At 41.8% G+C, this 21,299-nt stretch overlaps 1 protein-coding gene across 10 annotated transcripts in view; it reads left to right on the top strand.

Moving 5' to 3' along the window:
- The window catches only part of PPP2R5E (protein phosphatase 2 regulatory subunit B'epsilon), a 136,416-nt gene that overhangs the window by 52,813 nt on the left and 62,304 nt on the right, over positions 1–21,299 (top strand). The window lies entirely within an intron of this gene.

Genomic DNA, 21,299 nt, shown 5'->3' with positions numbered 1-21,299 from the left:
TTAACAAAGAGAGGATTAAGGGGTGACTTGATCACAGTATATAAGTTTTTTTTACATGGGGAATGAATATTTGATAATGGGCTCTTCATTGTAGTGGAGAAAGGTATAACATGATCCAATGGTTGGAGGTTGAAGCTAGCCAATTCAGACCAGAAATAATGCATACATTTTTAACTGTGAGGGTAATTAACAAATTACAGAAGGTTATGCTGGATTCTTCATCACTGGTAATTTTTAAGTCAAGATTTTGTTTTTTTTGTTTTTTTTTTAAAGAGATGCTCTAATTGAAAATGAATTATTTCAGGTAAATTCTATGGCCTGTATTATACAGGTCAGATTAGATGAACATAATGGTCCCTTCTAGCGTTGGAATCTATGAAAGCTTGATATGAGAACGTCTTTCTGATATTCAGTCTAAATAGTCTTTCTTAATTTTATCCATTGCTGTTAGACCATTGTACTAGAGTAATTTTTCTCTTTCTTTGGTGTTTATGCTCCTGAAATATTTGTAGTATTTTGGCATGACAGTATTTCTCCCTCACAATCCAGTTGTCTCCTTGTCAAGTGTCTGTAATGTGCCTGTATCTGTATATTTCCCTTTTCATTTTTATTGTTTTCTTAACTTGCTTCAGTTTGTCTGTATCTTTCTGACAAAACTCCCTTGAATGAACACTGTTTAAGGTGTGGTCATACTACATCCTTACAGAAAAGAACTCTATTCACCTCCCTTCTTGTGATGTGATACTTCTTTGTAAGTACATCTCTACCCCGATATAACACGACCCGATATAACACGAATTCGGATATAACGCGGTAAAGCAGTGCTTTGGGGGGACGGGGCTGCGCACTCTGGTGGATCAAAGCAAATTCGATATAATGCGGTAAGATTTTTTTTTTTGGCTCCTGAGGACAGTGTTATATCGAGGTAGAGGTGTAGTCCCAAATTGCGTTGGGCTTTCTTGCTGCCATATTGCATTGCCAGCTCATGTCTCATTTGGTATTCACAAATTTTTTCTGCATTATTGCTTTTCAGGTTTTTCTCTCCTATTGAATACCTGTGCTTAGAATTATTTTTCTCAGATGTGTTAGTTGGTGGTTTTCCAAACTGATTCTCACTTTTTCTGCCCATGTAAGGAATTTGCTTAGATTATCTTGTGTTATTTCTGGCCTCTGTGCTGCTCAAAATTCCTCCCAATTAAACATCATCTAAAGACGTCATTTATATGCTGTTTTACTATTTTTAAATCATTAATGAAGATATTAATGAATGGGCCTAATGTTGGTCCCTGAAGTACCTCACTAATCACCTCTTTCCAGTCTGATACATTGCCATTTATTTTTACACTGTTTGTTGTAGTCTTTCAGCCAGTATTCTGTTTCAGGGCCTCTACCTGACCAAAACAATTCAAATTAATTTTAAATGTAGGATTTTGATGGAAGATTCAATTGGATTTTATTTCTAATGCTGGTATGGAAGAAATTGTCTTGACACAATGAGAATATCAATTGAAACTGTGTCATTGGCTGTAAAATTTGTTTTGGTTTTGAAGTACTGCTTTTGCACTTTGATTCTTAGTTTTATATTTAAACAATACAGTTGTCCAAAGTAAAATATGTACTAGTAGACTGCAGTTTTATCTTTATATATCATCATGAGAACAGAATGTGATGTCGTTTTGTAGGTTCAGCTATTTGAATCACACGCCGCCTGTGTTTTTAACTCTATAATCTATAATCCTCAATATGTTTTAATCTACTTCATCTTTACTGAACTACATTTTGGGATAGGGGAGAATATATTATGATACGTACAATTTAAAGGAATAAAGGTCCTGAGGATTAGAAATGGAATTAGTCAGCATCAATAGAACTTTATTCATTTCAAACAGAAGAAATAAAGCCCCGGGTTAGGTAAAGCACTTAAACACTGGTGATGTTTTAGTTACTGTGGAAGAGATTTAAATACAAATCAGTTTTTTTTCAGCCTTTCACATTTTGATAAATTGAATTAACCTTTTACTCAACCTGCTAATTTTACACGTTTAACAATTGTTTAAATTAGTGAGTTACACATATATTCTGTGGGAGATATGTGGAATTAAGGAAAGGTGGCTGATCTGCTTTTAGTTAGAGTGTATAAAGTGGAACTAGAGCTGGGATGGTTTACCTAAAAAGGGCAAAAATGTACTATTCTTTGGCAGAGACCTCTTAAACAGTATGACCTGTGGTAGGTATCACCATAAGAATGAAATAAGAATTTCTTAACAGTGAGCGCTTATGATTACATTAAATTTGTGTACTAGCTTGGAACTAATGTTTAGAGAAGCAACTTCAGCACATTTGAATTTCTGGCCTCTCTAATGTGGAGTGTATCCATACCAGAGATTGCTTGGTTTTGCCTGTTTGCTTTTTTGATTTACTGTAAGAATGGAGAGGAAAATTTGTATTTCTATTTAAATAAAAATTGTCTGTAGTCTATATAGCAGGGCTGGGCAACCTGCGGCCCATCAGGGTAATCTGATTGCAGGCTGCGAGACATTTTGCTGACGTTGACTGGCCACAGGCACGGCCACCCACAGCTCCCAGTGTCCGTGATTCATCGTCCCCGCTTTCCATGGCTCCCATTGGTCATGAACAGCAAACCACGGCCACTGGGAGCTGCGGGGGGCCGTGCCCGCGGATGGTCAACATCAACAAAATGTCTCATGGCCGGTAATCAGATTACCCTGGTGGGCCACAGGTTGCCCACTGCTGCTGTATACGGTCACTTATCTATAAAAGTTGGCCAAAATTGATAGTGCCACCGGGATGATGCATTCCTTTGAATTTAGTACATTATTAACTTTGTTGAGAGAAAATTTAGAGCACCTGTCATAGGGAATCAACATGAAAAATATCGGAATAAGATTTTTAAAAAATGTATTAGTTTAAAATAAAACAAAGATTTCTATAGGACAGTTTTAGGTATATTACTTTATACCTTTATTACTAGCTGATTGACTTTTCAGGAAGTAATTAAAGAATTAATACTTCATAGATTCTTTAAAAAAATGTATCACTTGTTTTCATGTTTTGGTAAGTGACAGAAATCCTAGACTGTTGTGAAATGAAGTAAATTTATAAAATTTGTTGCTAAACTTTAGGCAAGTTTCATTGTTCATCTGATATCACAAGATTGTTTGGTACTGGAAATTGATTAGTGATCTGTTAATACACTTTGCCAAATAGCAAACTGACAGATATTACATTTCTTAGGATTTTCATAGGCTTAATTCAAACTACAAACTGATGTACAGCATACAGATTTCTGATTGAAGACCACTAGTAGCACAGCATAATTGTTAAGGAGATATGGCTTCTAAAAACTTATTTTGGGGGGCACAATTCATGTGCTATCCACAGGAGTTTTCTAGTTCATCTTACAGCAGAAGTTAAAGATCAGAAATTCTAAGGGAAGCTGGCACATGCTGTCCTAAAAGTGTTTGCTATTCATACAACTAGTGGAATCTTAAATACAAATAAAGAGAGATTTTTTAAAATGCTAGCTCTATATTATAAAACTCAGGAGAGAAAATAATTCGGCACAGATTTCAATAGATATCTCACATTTGTGTAATAGTATACTTTTCAAAATTCTACAAAGAGATGTAAGTTGAAATAAAGCTTATTTGCACAATTATGTAATTAAAAAAAAACAAACAAATTTCTACTCATTCTGCAGGATACATTTCCTTATAAAACTTTTTTTTAATATAATTTCTAGATGAGGAAATAACTAAGGCTTTGTATTTGAGAGTTTGTGCCATTCCTTAAAGGACATCCAAAAGTAGTCTTCCAAGGTATTAGCTTCACTGCTTAAATTCACACTGTGCTTTCTGTATTCCTAAACCATGTGCTATGAAGCAGTAATTGCATGGAGGTAATGATACTCAACTGTCATTATAAAGTATCTGTGGAAAAGTCTGCTAGTCTACATTTGTACGTGGATACTAAATGTAGCTGAGAGGTTGGCAGATGCTATCTGGACCAAAATGGGATCTGGGGCAAAAATTGGTCCTGCTAGTGAAGGCAGGGGGCTGGACTCGATGACCTTTCAAGGTCCCTTCCAGTTCTAGGAGATTGGTAGATCTCCAATTATTATTATTATTATTATTATTATTAAATATTAAGCAGCTGCGTTCCTAAGACCTTTTAGTAACTGGAAGAAATGGGGGGAAAAAAGTAACAAAACAAGAGTTATTTTGATTTTTAAATATGTACTTACAAAAATTTTGCTGGCTGGGATTTGATTTTCATATTGTGTTAGAAATATATATGTAAAATATATAATTCTTCCTCCCCCCCTTGAGCTGAAGAAAAATCACTCATCTTTGTTGCATTATATTGGATAAGCACCATCAGTTTCTGCAGAATTTAAGTTGTCATTAAAGTTTCTATTCCTTAGGGTTGTCAAAATAACCTTCCAAACACAAACAAAATTTAAAACAATGCAATTCTGTCTTCTGATATCTGCAGGAAGATAGCTCCAGTGCATCTGGGCTACTCATATCTTTCCCAAGATACAAAAGAATGAAAATTGATCTGCAGTCTTGTCAATTTACAGTTTTGCTATTGGGAGCGCTGTGGGTAGCAGTCAGACTGACAAGAATTTGATCCATTTCACAATACTATATGTGAGAGCACTATAAGTAGTAGAGTTGTGCATTGGAATTGTTTGCTAAGGACTGGACCCCAAATTTATGCTTGCATTGATGCAAAGACTGAGAGAGGAGACATGCATCCCACCTTCACTATCCTTAGATTAGTTTAGTCGCTGGTGAAGTTTAGAGTGACATTGAGAGATGCTCTAATTTATTTCCTTTTTGCAAAGCCAGCGTGTTTGTAGACATTCTCTAGCCCCATCATTCCAGTTCCCAGAATTCCTCATGCATTGTGGCTGCAGGAGGGATGCATAGAATGAGCTACATCTCAACTGTTTCTTTTTCTTTCAGAGTGCATTAGGGCCATTTTACAGTCCATTTGCTCTGGCATAGCTGGAAATAGAGGAAAGGATTTAAGAAGCCCCTTTCCTCACAGAGGGCAAGTGCAGGAGGCACTATAGCAGTCCATAATAGTAGTTCAAGCAGAGACCATGGACCTGCGTTTATTTCTGGGTGCAGTTCCCTTTATGGCAGTTTTATAGGTATCTTAGAGACTATCTCTGTGTCAGAGCATTATCCTGATCATTGAGATCTAACCTGATGCTTGAGCTGACAGTCTCTAGATTTGTACATCTGTGGGGATGAGCATTTTCAGTGGAGGGCCCTTGACATTTGAACTAGCTTGTTTTCAGGTTGGTTGGAGTTTTTCTTAGGGTCTCTCTTGATATTTTCTAAACTTGTATTTTTTTTTTTACTTTGTGCATCTGGAGTCTGCTAGGTACTATATAAACTGAAAAATAAAACTTTCTTTATGTGTTATCTATTCTTCACTCATAGCTAGAGCTATAATACTGACAGGCAAGAGTCCATTAATACAATCCACATTAAAACTATTCTTGCCTATGTCCCACCTACTCACAAAGGTCAATTGCATGATCATTTCATTGTGGCTGACTGTCAGTGAAGCTAAGAACTTTAATCCCATACAGATATTTTAGCATAATGAAGCAAAACATTTTTCTAATGCAAGCACAGAAATAGCAAATGAGTCTGTAAAGCATGTTATGCTATATCCTAGAATCCAGATGTGACTATAGGCAGGGTTGGCAGCTCTTCCTATTATTAAGATTTCTTGACACTTCCCATTATAAGACCTTGTTTTCAGTTGCTTATAACTTTGCCAAACCTCAACTGTTTGGGCTGAAATTCTCCATGTAGCAGTTTGTCTGCCTCAGGCTGATTTTTTGAAAATTTCAGCCAAAATGGTTTAGCAGTTTCCAAGACTAGGGAAAAAGACATTATTTTGCCCATGTTAAAAAAAATTCTTTTGACCTTTTCTTTTAAATGCTCCCAGGCTTTGGAGTAAGGACTTTACATTTGGGGTGGGTGGCCTTTTGTCAGAATATACCTTTTGCTGTCCATGTGAAAATCCGCCCAAATTTGCTTGAGTTAAAAACCTTTGAAAAATTGCATTTTTCTGGTTATCAGAGACTTGCTAGAGTTTAACAGCTAAAATCTCAGATGATTCTGTCATCTCTGATCATACTTGAGTCTCTCAGAGCTCCTAGTGCTGACTAGACTGCATGCACCATCCCCACAGAGTGACTGAGCATGCTCCATCCCGACATATCTACAAGTGATGGAACTACATATGGGGCATCCCTATAGACTGAGCAACTGAGCATGCTCCATCCCTTCACAGCTCCTACATAGGGAGGTGATTTTACTGTTGTATACAACATTAGTGAGATCAGTACTGTGCACAGTTCTGGTGTCCAGATTTTAAAAAGGATGTTTAAAAGTTGGAGCTGATGCAGAGAAGAGCCTCAGAAAATTATTTGAGAGCTGGAGAAAATGCGTAACAGTGAGAGATTTAAAAAGATCAATCTGTTCAGCTTACCAAAAAAGAAGATTGAGAGGTGACCTGATTACAGTGTATATGTACTTTCATAGGGAAAAAAAATCAGATACTAAAAGGCTCTTTAACCTAATGAATAAAAGCATAACAAAAACCAGTGGCAGGAATCTGAAGCTAGACAAATTCAGGTTAGAAATTAGCACAATTTTTTAACAGTGAGGATGATTAACCATTGGAACAAATTGCCAAGGGGAGTGGTAGATTCTCTGTGTCTTGATGTCTTCATATCAAGAATGGATACCTTTCTGGAAGGCATGCTTTAGTCAAACACAAGTTGTTAAGCTTAATACAAGGGTAGCTGAGTTAAATGTAATGATCTGTGATATACTGGAAGTCAGATTAAGTGATGTTAGTCCCTTCTGGCCTTAAACTGTATGAGTCTGTAGGACCCAGGTCTTGTGTTGAAGAAATTGGAAGGTATGAAGTGAATGAGGCAGGTGACTGCAGGAAGAGAAAGAAGGGTCTCGTGGTTAAGACAGCTGAATGTTGCCCTGGAGAATTAGATTCTGTCCCTGCCTCGGCCACAGAATTCCTGTGATGCTAATCAAGTCACTTAAACCAAACTTTTCAGAGGTGGTCACTAATTGTGTGTTCTTCATTTATTTAGTGCCCAGCTGGAAACACTGGGGCCTGATTTGTAGGAGAGCTGAGCACTCTCAACTGCAATTGAAGTCAGTGGGAACTGTGCTTGAACATATACATTGCTACATAATGCTGAGTTCTCTGAATAATTAGTCCTAGGCATCTCAAATTGGACAGCCAAACTTAGGGGATACTTTAACTCCAATCTCTCTGTGTCTCCGTTCCCTACCTGTAAAATTGGGATAATACTACTGCCTCACCTCACAGCGATTTTTATAAAGACTATTAATTGTTTGTGAAGCACTCTTGTACTATAGTGATGAGTGCTACACAAAAGCTCAGAAAATTTATAATTCTGTCTTCATAGTAATGTTTGAATGGAGGGCAATGTATATGACATGGGAGCACACATTGAATAGAGTAACGTTGAAATAATGGAATTTGCATTTTCTCAAAATCACAAAACAGTCTCAAGGAACAATAACTAGGTATTTTTTTAAGACCCTTGCTTAATATGTTGAGAGCACTTAGTGAAACTCGGGTTTCTGGCCTTCTGTATATAGGGAAATGTGTTCCAATGGTTTGTCTGCTGCAGCACAAAGAAAATTATTGCAATTAACTATATGTTTAGCCTAAAAAGCCAAGGTTTAGCCAAAAACCTTCTACTGTAGTACAACAGAACATTGATGAAACACCAAATTACCACAGTAGGAAAGGTAGTGCAGTCTGTAGAAAAGTGGAAAAGAATAATGAAAAAGCCTTAAATTGGATTATAGTCACAAAAAGTAAGTTATGAAAAATACACTAAATTAGTAATGCCTGGGAAAGCAGATTATACCAAGGTAGTACATAATGTAAACATGGCTTTCCATGCAGATAAGGCACCATGGTTTTCTTTGCAGACTGAAAGTGGCTCAAAAAGTATATATCCAGTTACAAATGTGGAGGATGGTGGTGGTATTCAGCTTCCTAGATCTACTAAGTGCCACTTCACACAGCCAGGACATGTAGATATGTGCCAAACTATCTGTGCTTTGCTACAGCATAGTTTTCCCACTGACCCTGTGTTACAGTATGTAGTCACTGACTGTGGTAATGTTTGACATGTCTTTTCATTAATTGCCCCAATCAGTTTCTGTGATTTTATTTTTTTCCGACAAATTGTCTTAAAACTGTAACAAACCAAGCAAATGATCACCAAAAGGTAAGTAAACAAGCCACCCTCACAAAAGTGAAAATACAATCTGAAGTCTGGTCTACACTACGTGTTTAAACCGGTTTTAGGAGCGTTAAACCGGTTTAACGCCACACCCGTCCACACTAAGAGGCCCTTTATATCGATATATGTACTCCTCCCTAACGAGAAGAGTAGCGCTAATATCGGTATTACCATATCGGTTTAGGGTTAGTGTGGCCACAAATCGACGGTATTGGCCTCCAGGCGGTATCCCACAGTGCACCACTGACCGCTCTGGACAGCAATCTGAACTCAGATGCAGTGGCCAGGTAGACAGGAAAAGCCCCGCGAACTTTTGAATATCATTTCCTGTTTGCCCAGCGTGGAGCTCCGATCAGCCCGGGTGGCGATGCAGTCCGAAATCAAAATCCAAAAAGAGCTCCAGCATGGACCATACGTATGTGATCGCTGTATGGGCAGGCAAATCTGTTCTATCAGAGCTCCGTTACAGAAGATGAAATTCCAAAGCATTTTAAAAAAAATCTCCAGACAGACGCCATAGCAGGGACTCAGCGCACTGCTGCGTGACAAGCGTAACGGAAAGCCAAAGAATCAAATGGACGCTCCGGGAGGGAGGGGGGACTGAGGACTCAAGCTATCCCACAGTTCCTGCAGTCTCCGAAAAGCATTTGCATTCTTGGCTGAGCTCCAAATGCCTGTAGGGTCAAACACATTGTCCACGGTGAAGTTTGAGACTGTTTGTTTTCTCAAATGCTTGTGTAAATGCTTTCTCAAATGCTTGTGTAAATTATTTGTGACTTAGGCACTATAGCTTTCTTCTTTCTAGTGTGATAGTTTTTTTTGGGGGGGGCAACCATGTGGTAAAATATTGGAGAAAGCATGAGTGTCAATAAAATGGAGAGAGGAAAAAAAATCTGGAAGAATGAAAAAAGGAAATAGGTTGGATTTACTGAAGAAGTCTTTCCATTTCCTTGTGTACATACAGTGTCATCTCTCTAGCACATAGACCCTTTGAGACATGATCTATGTCTTCATTTCCAAAGTTGATACCATATTCCTGTCACTATTATTTGTTATGCATATAATGTAAATAAAATGGGTGGGGAGGAAGTTGAGGCTGAATAAGACTAAAAGCATGAACAATTTTGACTGTAATGATTGCTTAATTGAAAGGAATTATTTGCCATCCTGTTTGTGAGAGTAGGGAATTGTTTTTGCTTTAGTCACTGTTGAATTATGAATGTAAATCAATATGTATGTCTTACTATTACATCCAACTCCACCTAATGCACACATTCACAGACGGTTCAGTTCACACAAACATTGGTATATCACTTACTATGGTACCTTAGTAGACTGAGACTGGGACAGTATCTATGCTGCTGATCCAAGGAATGTGAATTTCCTTAAAGAGGGGAGGCAGGAAACAGTATATGAACACTTCTTACATATTTAACTGTAGCTTCCTTCAACTTTAAAAATATTGAAGCATTGCTTCAGATGTTTTTAAATTTTTCAAAAAGTAGGTAGTCATTTGGTGTGAAATTCACACCACATTAGTTTTTATTACATTTGAATTTTCTGTATAGTTTCTGTTTGGTGTCTCTTACGTTGTTAATAGGAATACTTTGAATATTGGCTCTGTCTGAGATTCTTCTTCTTCAAGTGCTTGCTCATGTCGATTCCATTCTAGGTGTGCACACGCCCACGTGTGAACTCATCGGAGATTTTTGCCTTAGGAGAATCTGTAGGGTCGGCTGTTGTGCCCCCTTGAGTGCTGTGCTCACACATTGGTATATCAGGTGCACTGGCCCTACGCCCTCTCATTTCCTTTTTACCGCCCATAGTGGTTAGTCGGAGAGTTTTGTCTCTTCTGACTTTGAGCCTTAGGACAGTGTAAATAATTGTTGTTAAGTGTAGTTAGAAGTTATTTCCATCGGGGACTTAGCCCCAGGCGGGGCATGCCCCGGTCCCCGGGATTTAAGCCCTGCACAGACTGTAACAGGCCTACCATAGAATCATAGACTATCAGGGTTGGAAGGGACCTCAGGAAGTCATCTAGTCCAACCCCCTGCTCAAAGCAGGACTAATCCCCAACTAAATCATCCCAGCCAGGGCTTTGTCAAGCCTGACCGTAAAAACCTCTAAGGAAGGAGATTCCACCACCTCCCTAGGTAACCCATTCCAGTGCTTCACCACCCTCCTAGTGAAAAAGTTTTTCCTAATATCCAACCTAAACCTCCCCCACTGCAACTTGAGACCATTACTCCTTGTTCTGTCATCTGCTACCACTGAGAACAGTCTAGAACCATCCTCTTTGGAACTCCCTTTCAGGTAGTAGAAAGCAGCTATCAAATCCCCCCTCATTTTTCTCTTCTGTAGACTAAATAATCCCAGGTCCCTCAGCCTCTCCTCATAAGTCACGTGCCCCAGCCCTCTAATAATTTTTGTCGCCCTCTGCTGGACTCTTCTATGCTTGCATTAGAACATTTTTTGCTTCATTATGCTAAAATATCTATATGGGATTAAAGTTCTTAGCTTCACTGGCAGTCAACTATAATGAAATGATCATGCAATTGACCTTTGTGAGTAGGTGGGACATGGGCAAGAATAGTTTTAATGTGGAGTCTATTAATGGACTCTTGCCTGTCAGTATTATAGCTCTGGCTCTTGATATTTTCTAAACTTGTATATATTTTTTTATTTTGTGCATCTGGAGTCTGCTAGGTACTATATAAACTGAAAAATAAAACTCTCGTTATGTGCCATCTATGCCTGTAAATGACCCCCGCCAGCAGCTTCCTCAAGTGCTTGGGGGGAATCACATGTAAAGGACAAGTGTTGTAGCTCTAAAAGTTTTCAACCAAGGACCCAGAAAGAGAGTGATATTTGTTTGAGGGCTCTCGTCACGGAGGCTGCCTTCCAAATGGCTTTTGAGCAGTCTCGGCTGAACTCGACCCCTAGTATCTTGGCCTCTGTGCACAGCATACCCTCAGCACTGGGCTCTGCCCAGCACTGCTCCCTGGCTCTGGTGCCCAGAAAGAAAACTAAGAAGCACAGCTCCCTGGCAGTGGGTAAGAGAGGCTATGGGGCATCGAGCAAAGAACCCAGTTTGGGCCACTAAGCCACTCCAGAGCCATGCGGGCGTGCCTCCCCAGTCGGGGCTCATAGCCCCTTAAAGGATCCACCACTGACTCCTGGGAGTGGTAGGGGACCCAAACTTGTGGCGACATTGATGCTTTCCCAAGCTCCCCTGGCATCAAGAGAGCAGAGGCCTCCACCCGCACGACTGGTACCGCATGCGCCACAGGAAGCGGCAAAGACTCCCTGTGAGGGCAAGCCAGCCGCCAAGACCCCCCAAAGGAGGTCCCTTGGGACATGAAAGGAAAGGGGTTCTATTCCTGCGACTTCCTAATCCTGAAAGCAAAAGGGGGCCTCAGACTCATTCTGGACCTGCATTGCCTCAACAAGTCTCTCAGGAAGTTGAAGTTTTGCATGGTCTCCCTGGCCTCCATCATCCCCTCTCTGGATCTGGGAGACTGGTATGCCGCCCTCGACTTGAAGGATGCTTATTTCCATATTCCAAGGTCACAGACATTTCCTCCGTTTCATAGTGGACAGACACCATTTTCAATTCACGGTGCTGCCCTTTGGCCTCTCGGCCCCAAGGTTGTTCACAAAATGTATGGTGCCAGTGGCTGCTTACCTGAGCCAGTCATCAAGATATGGTAAGACCTGGACTCCTCGATGTCTCATCAAGGGCAGGTCTCGGGAACAAGTGCAGAGGAGCCTCGATCTGGTGCGTTTCATCTGCTGTGACCTGGGCCTGTTAATAAACAAGAAAAAATCCACCTTAAGGCCAGTCCAGTGAATAGAGTTCATCGGGGTGGTTCTCGACTCCCCGCGAGCCAGAGCCTTCCTTCCGTAAGCACGTTTTCAGGCCATGTCAGACCTGATCTCCCATGTGAAGAACCACCTGCTCATTATGGCCCACACCTGCCTACGGTTGTTGGGCCACATGGCTGCATGTACATATGTGGTCAGTCATGCCTGGCTCCATCTCTGGCCTCTGCAAGCGTGGCTTGCGTCGGTCTACAGTCCCAACAGGCCTAAACCGGACAGTCAGGATGGCAGATCACATCTGGTCGTCCCTGGATTGGTGGTTGAATCCCGGGTCGGTGTTGGAGGGAGTTTCCTTAGCGGCCATGGCCCCATTGCTGATCCAGGTCTCTGATGCTTTGGACCTGGGCTGGGGAGCCCCCCTGTGCGCTCTCAGCAGTGAGGGCCTCTGGTTGCGGGATGATCTGGCCTTCCATATCGGCATCAGGGAGCTCAGAGCGGTTCGCCTGGCTTGCCAGGCTTTCTTGCCCCCACCTGAATAGTAAGGTAGTGCAAGCCTTGACGGACAATACCACAACGATGTATTATATCAACAAGAAGGGCAGAGCCAGATCGTCGGCCCTTTGCCAAGAAGCTCTCCGCCTTTGGGACTTTTGTGTGCGGCATGCCATTCATCTGGTAGCCGTGCACATACCCGGGAACAGGAACGTATTAGCAGATCACCTCAGCAGGATCTTCTTGTCTCACCACAAGTAGTCACTCCATCCAGAGGTGGTCAGTATAATCTTTCAGAGGTGGGGGACATCCCGGGTGGACCTGTTCACGTCCAAGCAGAACAGGAAATGCCATGTGTTCAGTTTGATTCGGGGGATGAACAGGGTCTCCCTGTCAGACGCGTTTCTCATCCTGTCATTGGAGGCTCTGATGTATGCCTTCCCGCCAGTGCTGTTGATTCACAGGGTCCTTGTGAAGATCAAGCAGGACAGGGTGAAGGTTATCCTAATACACCCCGAGTGGGCTCATCAGCACTGGTTTGGCATGCTGCTGAACCTTTCAGTAGCCGCCCTGCTGCAGCTGTCCTTCTGGCCAGATCTGCTGTCCCAGAACCACAGTAGCCTTCTGCATCTGAACCTGGCGAGGCTACACTTGACAGCATGGCTACTGCATGACTAAACACGAACCAACAGGAATGCTTGGCCTGGGTTCAGCCAGGCTTGTTGGGTAGCAGGAAACCCTGCACCAGAGCGGCTTACCTGGCCAAATGGAAAAGGTTTACGTGCTGGACCTTGGAACGGCGTATCCAGGCCTCACAGGCCTTGCTTCAGGAGATCGTGGATTATCTTCTGCACTTCAAACTTCAAGGTTTGTCCCTGTCATCGATCAGAGTCCACCTGGCCTCTGTTTTGGCTTTCCATCCTCCGTTCCAAGGCAGGTTGGTCTTCGCTCACAATATGACGACCTGGTTGAAAGGTCTGGAGCATCTCTACTCACACATCTGTGATCCCATCCCTCCCTGGGACCTGAATCTCATGCTGTCGAGACTCATGGGGGGCCCCCCCTTCCAGCCCCTGGCTTCCTGCTCTCTCCTGCTTCTTTCCTGGAAGGTTTTGTTCATGGTTGTAATAACGTTTACCCTGCTTACTTCAGAACCACCTTGTACGGTATTCTTTGAGGATAAGGTCCAGCTGGGCATGCACCTGACATTTCTACCCAAGGTCGTTTCCCAGTTTCATACTGCCAGGACTTACCTGTCTTCTTTCCAAAGCCTCATATGTCAGATGAAGAATGCAGGCTGCATGTTCTGGATGCCAGGAAGGTGCTGGCCTTTTACATAGACAGGACAAAGCTGTTTCATAAGTTGACGCAGCTGTTCGTTACAGTGGCAGACAGAATGAAGGGTCACCTAGTGTCTGCTCAAAGAATTTTGTCCTGGATCACTGCCTGCATCTGCTACTGCTATGAGCTGGCAAATGTGCCTCCACCAGCAATCCTGACAGCGCACTTGACCAGGGCACACGCATCATCAGCGGCCTTCCTGGCACAGGTTCCAGTCCAAGAGATCTGTAGAGCCACTAGCTGGTCGTCTGTCCACATGTTCGCATCTCATTATGCACTTACTCAGCAAGCTTGAGACGACGCTGGTTTTGGCAGAGCAGTGCTGCAAGCTGCACGACTGTGAACTCCGAGCTCACCTCTATGGACACTACTTCTGAGTCACCTAGAATGGAATTGACGTGAGCAAACACTTGAAGAAGAAAAAACGGTTACCCATCTTTTTGTAACTCTTCTTCGAGATGTGTTGCTCATGTCCATTCCATTACCTGCCCGCCTGCCCCTCTGTCGGAGTTGCCGGAAGAAGGAACTGAGAGGGCTGGCCTGATATACTGATGCATGAGCATGGCACTCAAGGGGGCACAACAGCCAACCCTACAGATACCACTAAGGCAAAAATCTGCGACCCCACACGTGGGTGCGCGCGCACCCAGAATAGAATCGACATGGTGGGTAGCTGGGTTTTTTGGCAGTTCCTTCTAACCTTATGATTCTATGTTTTCATTGTTGACTGATGTTGCCTAAAAAATGTGGTAAAGAAGTAAATCCTGAGAAGATTTGGTGCAGTGGGTAGAGTGGCTTTGTTTTTTAAAATAATTGTTGGATTTTGAGTAACTTTTTAATTGTTGTTTACATTATAACTGAAAGTTTTTTGTGCTGTCCACAGAAGCCTGACATAAGGAGCTAGGCTCATGAAGCATGATTGGGGGGTAGAGTAGGGCACATGGAATGTGGAGGGAGCTAGCTGCACACATACCTGATTGATGGATGATGGGCAGATGTCCATAAAACCTTCTCTCAGGAGTCACACCTTTCTGTCCGATTTTATCTTTCAGCAGAGGAGAGTTCACATGCAGCTGCTGACACACAATGACGTCTCACCCACGGAAGCCAGCCTCCTATTGCTGGCTTTAACCTCCCTTTTATATACAACTCTTTTACCAAACTACCCTCTTGCAGCACAACCAACTTCTACATCAGATATTTACAACTCCTAGCATTGGGGTGAAAAATAATCTAGTAAATGGTTGTAGTGGCAAGACAAAGGGAGAGAAGAGTTAAGGTTGGGATGCTTGTCTGTGATATTCGGTAATTGTGGTAGTGGTAAGCTGTGTGTGCTTGAGAATAGAGGCCTTCTGTCTGTGTGAGGTGTGATTTGTGTAGCTATGTGTGTGAGAGAGAGAGAGGAATTTTTATTGGTTTGTGTTGCTGTCAGTGTAATTTAAATTTTTTAGTGGGTGGGCCTGATCCTGAAATATTTTGCCTATGTGGACTTCCGCTTCTGCACAAACACACAGGCATTGAAGATCTACGCCCATCCAAACAAATATTGTTTCTGAGCTGTAAAACCCTTTGTTTTTCAGATTCAGTGGTCCCCTAAATCTGCTGTGCTAATCCATAAAGTACTGTATGTTATTGAAAATAAGACAGTACTTCCTACAGTCTGGATTAGTATTTATGTTTGGAATTACTTTCCCCCCCCCCTCATTGTTAACAATGGTGCATTCTACTCTCCTGGCAGCCTTATTTTCATAATGTAGAATTTTCCAGTTGTGTTTGTGAATCAAACTGATCATTTAACATGTTCAGTTACTATTATTTCTTTTTATATTATCTGATGAATTCAAGCAAGAGGGGGGAAAGTTGACTTAAATTAAGGGCCTGATCCTACATTTATTGTGCACTTGAAATTCCTACTACTTTGGGAGTTGTAGGTTCTTAGAAATGTAGGATCAGACCCAAATGTAACTGTTTTTGTTGAGCTTGGAAATGAAGTCCCAGTTCTGTGGTCCTTGCTTATGCACATTTTATTTAGATGTGAGTTTTGCGTGATTGATGGATTGGACCCAGCATTTTTAGGATTGGTATTAATATAAATAATTATTAATTGCACGTTGAACTCTTTTTTTTTTTTCCTGTTAATTCTGGCTACAGATTTATTTTTTTTTTTGTACGTAGTAACATTAAATGGCAAGAGCTGTATTCTGCTTTAGGGTTTTCAGAGGGAGCTGCATGTTACCATGGGCAAAATTTGAACCTAAAATGTACAGTGTTGGTATTACATTTATTTCTCTTTGCTCTCAGAAGGAAAAATAAATGCTATTAATATTAATTTTTCTTTCAATAAACTTTTTGTTGAAATTTTGGGACAGATTTTGAGGTCTGTGTTATCATGCCAGGGAGTCTCTCACCTCCAAAAATCAGAAATGGAGTAATCTCTAGAGGATTCCAGCAAATGATAATTTTCATTGGTGAAATAAGAGCAAATTTGCTTTTAAAGGCAGGGTAAATTTCTAGTTTTCCAAACCTTTGATTCCAAAATTCTAAATCCAGAAGCTTTCCTAGTATTCATCTGTTTTAAATATACATTCTCTCTATGGAAATGTTTACTGCTTAGATAAAAATACACTTCTGCAGTTAAAGCACAAAGAATGGCCATACTGGGTGAGACCAAAGGTCAGTATAGCCCAGTATCCTGTCTTCCGACAATGACCAATGCCAGGTGCCGCAGAGGGAATGAATAGAACAGGTAATCATCAAGTGATCCATCCCATCGCTTCCCAGCTTCTGTCAAACAGAGGCTAGGGACAACGTCCCTGTCCATCCTGGCTAATAGCATGTATTGCATCCATGTATTACAACAGTAATAAAAAAAGACTGATGCTTAACTTAAAAATAAACCAATTCAATTGAAATTTCATATGCCACATCTCAGCCCAGCATAGAATAATTTAGAATAAATTCAGTAGTCTGCTTTTTGTTCATAAAGTTAGTGAACAGTTGGAAGTTTTCTATGACGCCTTTAAAAAAAAAAATGAAATGTTTCTGTCATTGGTTGTTTGGCTTGTTATAACTCCAAAATGGCTTCTCTTACAGATCCCCAAATGTTTAGAGGTGAGTGGAGTTGTTTTGTTTTATATTTTGGTACCCCTCAAAAAAACAAAACAGCTTTTGATGGGGTATACCCCTGCCCCACATTGCATTAAGGGGGGAAGGGGTTAACTAGTAGCTCATTAGAGTAATGATAAAGAAGATGGGGGAGAGCCACTGATGAGAAAAATTAAGAGAAAGTGCTTGCCCAGCTATGGGCTCAGGATGTGAGGGAGAACAGGGAAACTGCTACTTAAGAGACCTAGGCCTGGTCTACACTAGGCGTTTAAACCGGTTTTAGGAGCGTAAAACCGATTTAACACCACACCCGTCCACACTGAGAGGCCTTTTATATCGATATAAAGGGCTCTTTAAACCGGTTTCTGTACTCCTCCCTAACGAGAGGAGTAGCGCTAGTATCGGAATTACCATATCGGATTAGGGTTAGTGTGGCCGCAGATCGACGGTATTGGCCTCCGGGTGGTATCCCACAGTGCACCACTGACTGCTCTGGACAGCAATCTGAACTCGGATGCAGTGGCCAGGTAGACAGGAAAAGCCCCGCGAACTTTTGAATATTTTCTGTTTGCCCAGCGTGGAGCTCCGATCAGCACGTGTGGCGATGCAGTTAAAAATCAAAATAAAGAAAGAGCTCCAGCATGGACCTTGCGGATGTGATTGCTGTAAGGGCAGGCAAATCTGTTCTATCGGCGCTCTGTTACAGAAGACGAAATTCAAAATCATTTTTAAAAAATCTCCGGACAGACGCCATAGCAGGGACTCAGCGCACTGCTGCGTGACAAGCGTAACGGAAAGCCAGAGAATCAAATGGACGCTCATGGACTGGAGGACTCAAGCTATCCCACAGTTCCTGCAGTCTCCGAAAAGCATTTGCATTCTTGGCTGAGCTCCAAATGCTTCTAGGGTCAAACACAGTGTCCGCGGTGGGTCAGGGCATAGCTCGGCAATTTACGCACCCCCCCACCCACCCCCAGAAGTGAAAGGGAAAACAATCCTCTCTTGACTCTTTTACATGTCACCCTATCTTTACTGAATGCTGCAGATAGACGCGATGCTGCAGCACTCAACACCAACATCCTTGCTCCCCCACTGCCATGGGTGGCTGATGGTGCAATATGGCTGATATCCATCGTCATCATCAGCCTATTGGCACATGGGGCAGTGCAAAAGGACTGGTAACCATGCCGACTAGCATCCGTGAGGTCGATCAAGGGCGCCTGGCCCTAATTTTTCCTGGTAGATGGTGCAGTATGGCTGGTAACCGTCCTCATCATAGCAACAGGGGGCTGAGCTCCATCAGCCCCCACCCTTCATGTGTAAAGAAAAGATTCAATTGCCCCTGGGCTAGCAGCGGGATGCTGGGCTCCTCTCCTCCACACTCCTTACTGTCCTGTCTGGACTATCATAGCAACTGGAGGCTGCCTTCCACTCATTTCTCACTAACAAGTCACTGTGTCTTATTCCTGCATTCTTTATTACTTCATCACACAAGTGGGGGGACAATGCTACGGTAGCCCAGGAAGGCTGGGGGAAGAACGGAATCAACAGGTGGGGTTGTTGCAGGAGCACCCCCTGTGAATAGCATACAGCTCATAATTTCTGCGGGATCTGACACAGAGCAGCTGTGCTCTCTGGTTCTATGATACACTGGTTCTCTAGTACACTTGCCCATATTCTAGGCAGGACTGATTCTATTTTTAGATACCAAAAAGGAGGAATTGACTCAGGGAGTCATTCCCAATTTTGGCTTTTGCGCCCCTGGCTGATCTCAGCCAGGGGCACTTATGACAGCAGCAAATGGTGCAGTGCGAAAGGACTGGTAACCATGATCATCTTATTACCAATTTATGGTATGGTAGATGGTACAGTATGGCTGGTAACCATCTCTGCTGTCATGCAAAAGCAAAAGCATGCTGCTGTGTAGCGCTGCTGAATCGCCTCTGTCAGCGGCATCTAGTACACATACGGTGACAGTCACAAAAGGCAAAACAGGCTCCATGATTGCCATGCTATGGCATCTGCTAGGGCAATCCAGGGAAAAAAGGCGCGAAATGCTTGTCTGCCGTTGCTTTCCCAGAGGAAGGAGTGACTGACGACATTTACCCAGAACCACCCGCGACAATGATTTTTGCCCCATCAGGCACTGGGATCTCAACCCGGAAATTCCAAGGGGCAGGGGAGGCTGCGGGAACTATGGGATAGCTACAGAATAGCTACCCACAGTGCAACGCTCCAGAAATCGACGCTAGCCTCGGACCGTGGATGCACACCACCGATTTAATGTGTTTAGTGTGGCCGCGCGCACTCGATTTTTATACAGTCTGTTTTGCTAAACCGGCTTATGTAAATTCGGAATAATCCCGTAGTGTAGACATACCCCTCGTAAGGTAAGGACAGGTTTTTTTAATTCCCCTGTTTAAAACAAGTTTTAAACTATTAATTGTTTGGTGTTACATAATTTTTGCACCAGGTTGGAAAAAGCACTCGTCTTGAGTCCCTGTACATTGGGCAAGGTAAAACAACAAACACTCATTGCCCCCAAAACAACAACAAAATAAAAAGAAAAACAAAACATTTGTCCACAGTTGTGTGTACTGTGAAGTAGCAGGATGCAGTATTTTAGTTGGTGTCTTTCTTTCCTGTTTCTTGTGACCACAGCTGTACAGAACTATATAAAGAGCTATGTCTAAAGTTATTTATATTTATTAGTATTAAGAAAATAAATGTCTTGCTAACTTGATGTGTGTGGGGGGGTGAGAGGGTACATGAAGGGCTGGATTAGGGGTAGGGGAGTGAATGGGATGGAGTTGTGACACCCAGTCTTGGGTGGGGAAAATAAAAGTGCCTTGTATTTAGCAGTCACATTAGAGCAGCATTTCTCCTTTTGGACAAAGAGAAAAACAAAGGAATTCCCTTTTCAGCAGTGTAGCAAAACAAACCAACACAAAAATGCCTGGCTCCTTAGCTTCAGGGTAATTAGTTCCAAGTTCTTTCTGGTCCACATGAGAAAGTGCAGCTCCTTCTTACCAAATGCTATGTTCTCCAATATAAATCCCATTATTATTATCACTGCCTCTTAATGATCCACAGCTGAAGCCCCTTCCCTCCAGGTTTGGCAGCTCATGCAGTCTCTTTATGGGGTGGAACACGATCTCTTCTTTCTCTCCAGTGAAGAATTTTAATCCCTCCACTATTTAACTGAATTCAGGGTAAATACTCTGTCAAAGGGCTCTGCCTTTAATTTTAAGAAATATTTAGAACCTCTTTTAGCTATAGTCAGATTAAAAAAAAATGCTCGGGAACAGCACCTATGTTGGTAAATGTATAGAAAATAATGCTCTAAAAGCTATTCTTATTTAAGAAAAGGTTGATTTATTTTTTAATGAGCTATTGATCTCTAGCATATTCAAAATTTCTAGACGGGGCCCATATGTGTATTAAGTTATCTTGCTCTTTGGTTAGTAAAACTGAATCATATTCCCCTAAGATGCCCATTTTTCTGGTTTTTATATTTCTTAATATTTAATGATAAATATTGTTTTGAAATTATCCAAATTAATATTTGAATTTGTCCTCCGAATAGTACAATAAAGCATTACAGTGATTTTCAAATTTCTTATTTGGATTGTTCAGTTATACAATTCTGATTTGTGTTATTTGCCTTTCTCAGTGGCTATTCTCCTCCAGTAATACTCACCCAACTAGTCTTTCTCGGTTGTGATCTGTTTTTCAGTTGATGCCTACTCACCCTTGTGGTGTGAACCTGTGTTTCCTGATACTCAAGAGGGAAGCAGAGTTACCTCTTTAATAGATAGAAGGAAATACTCTGACACTTCAGCTTGTGTCTCCAGTAACAAGTGGTTGAGAACCACGGAGGGTTCCTGAGCCGTGTAAAACATTGCTTTGTAAATTTTATGGACTTTGCTGATATTATGAAGACAGCTTGCTCATATCAAGTATGTAAGAAAGATATCTTTGTACCAAGGTGCCTCTTACAGAATTGTTTGATTGCCTGTGTGTGTTTCCAGGAGTTCACGCTTCAGTTTTCAGATATCTCTTAGTTTTTACAGGTTTGTTTATACTTCTTCTAGGATGGCTCCTTGTAAGTTCATGTTTTTGTATAATAGTCCTGGATGTTTTTGTCTAGATGGTCCCTGGTAAGGGAATTGTTGGTGGA

The sequence above is a fragment of the Mauremys reevesii genome, linkage group 4, assembly GCF_016161935.1.
Source record: "Mauremys reevesii isolate NIE-2019 linkage group 4, ASM1616193v1, whole genome shotgun sequence".
NCBI classification, from domain to species: domain Eukaryota; kingdom Metazoa; phylum Chordata; order Testudines; family Geoemydidae; genus Mauremys; species Mauremys reevesii.
This window is presented reverse-complemented; position numbering and strand designations above follow the sequence as displayed.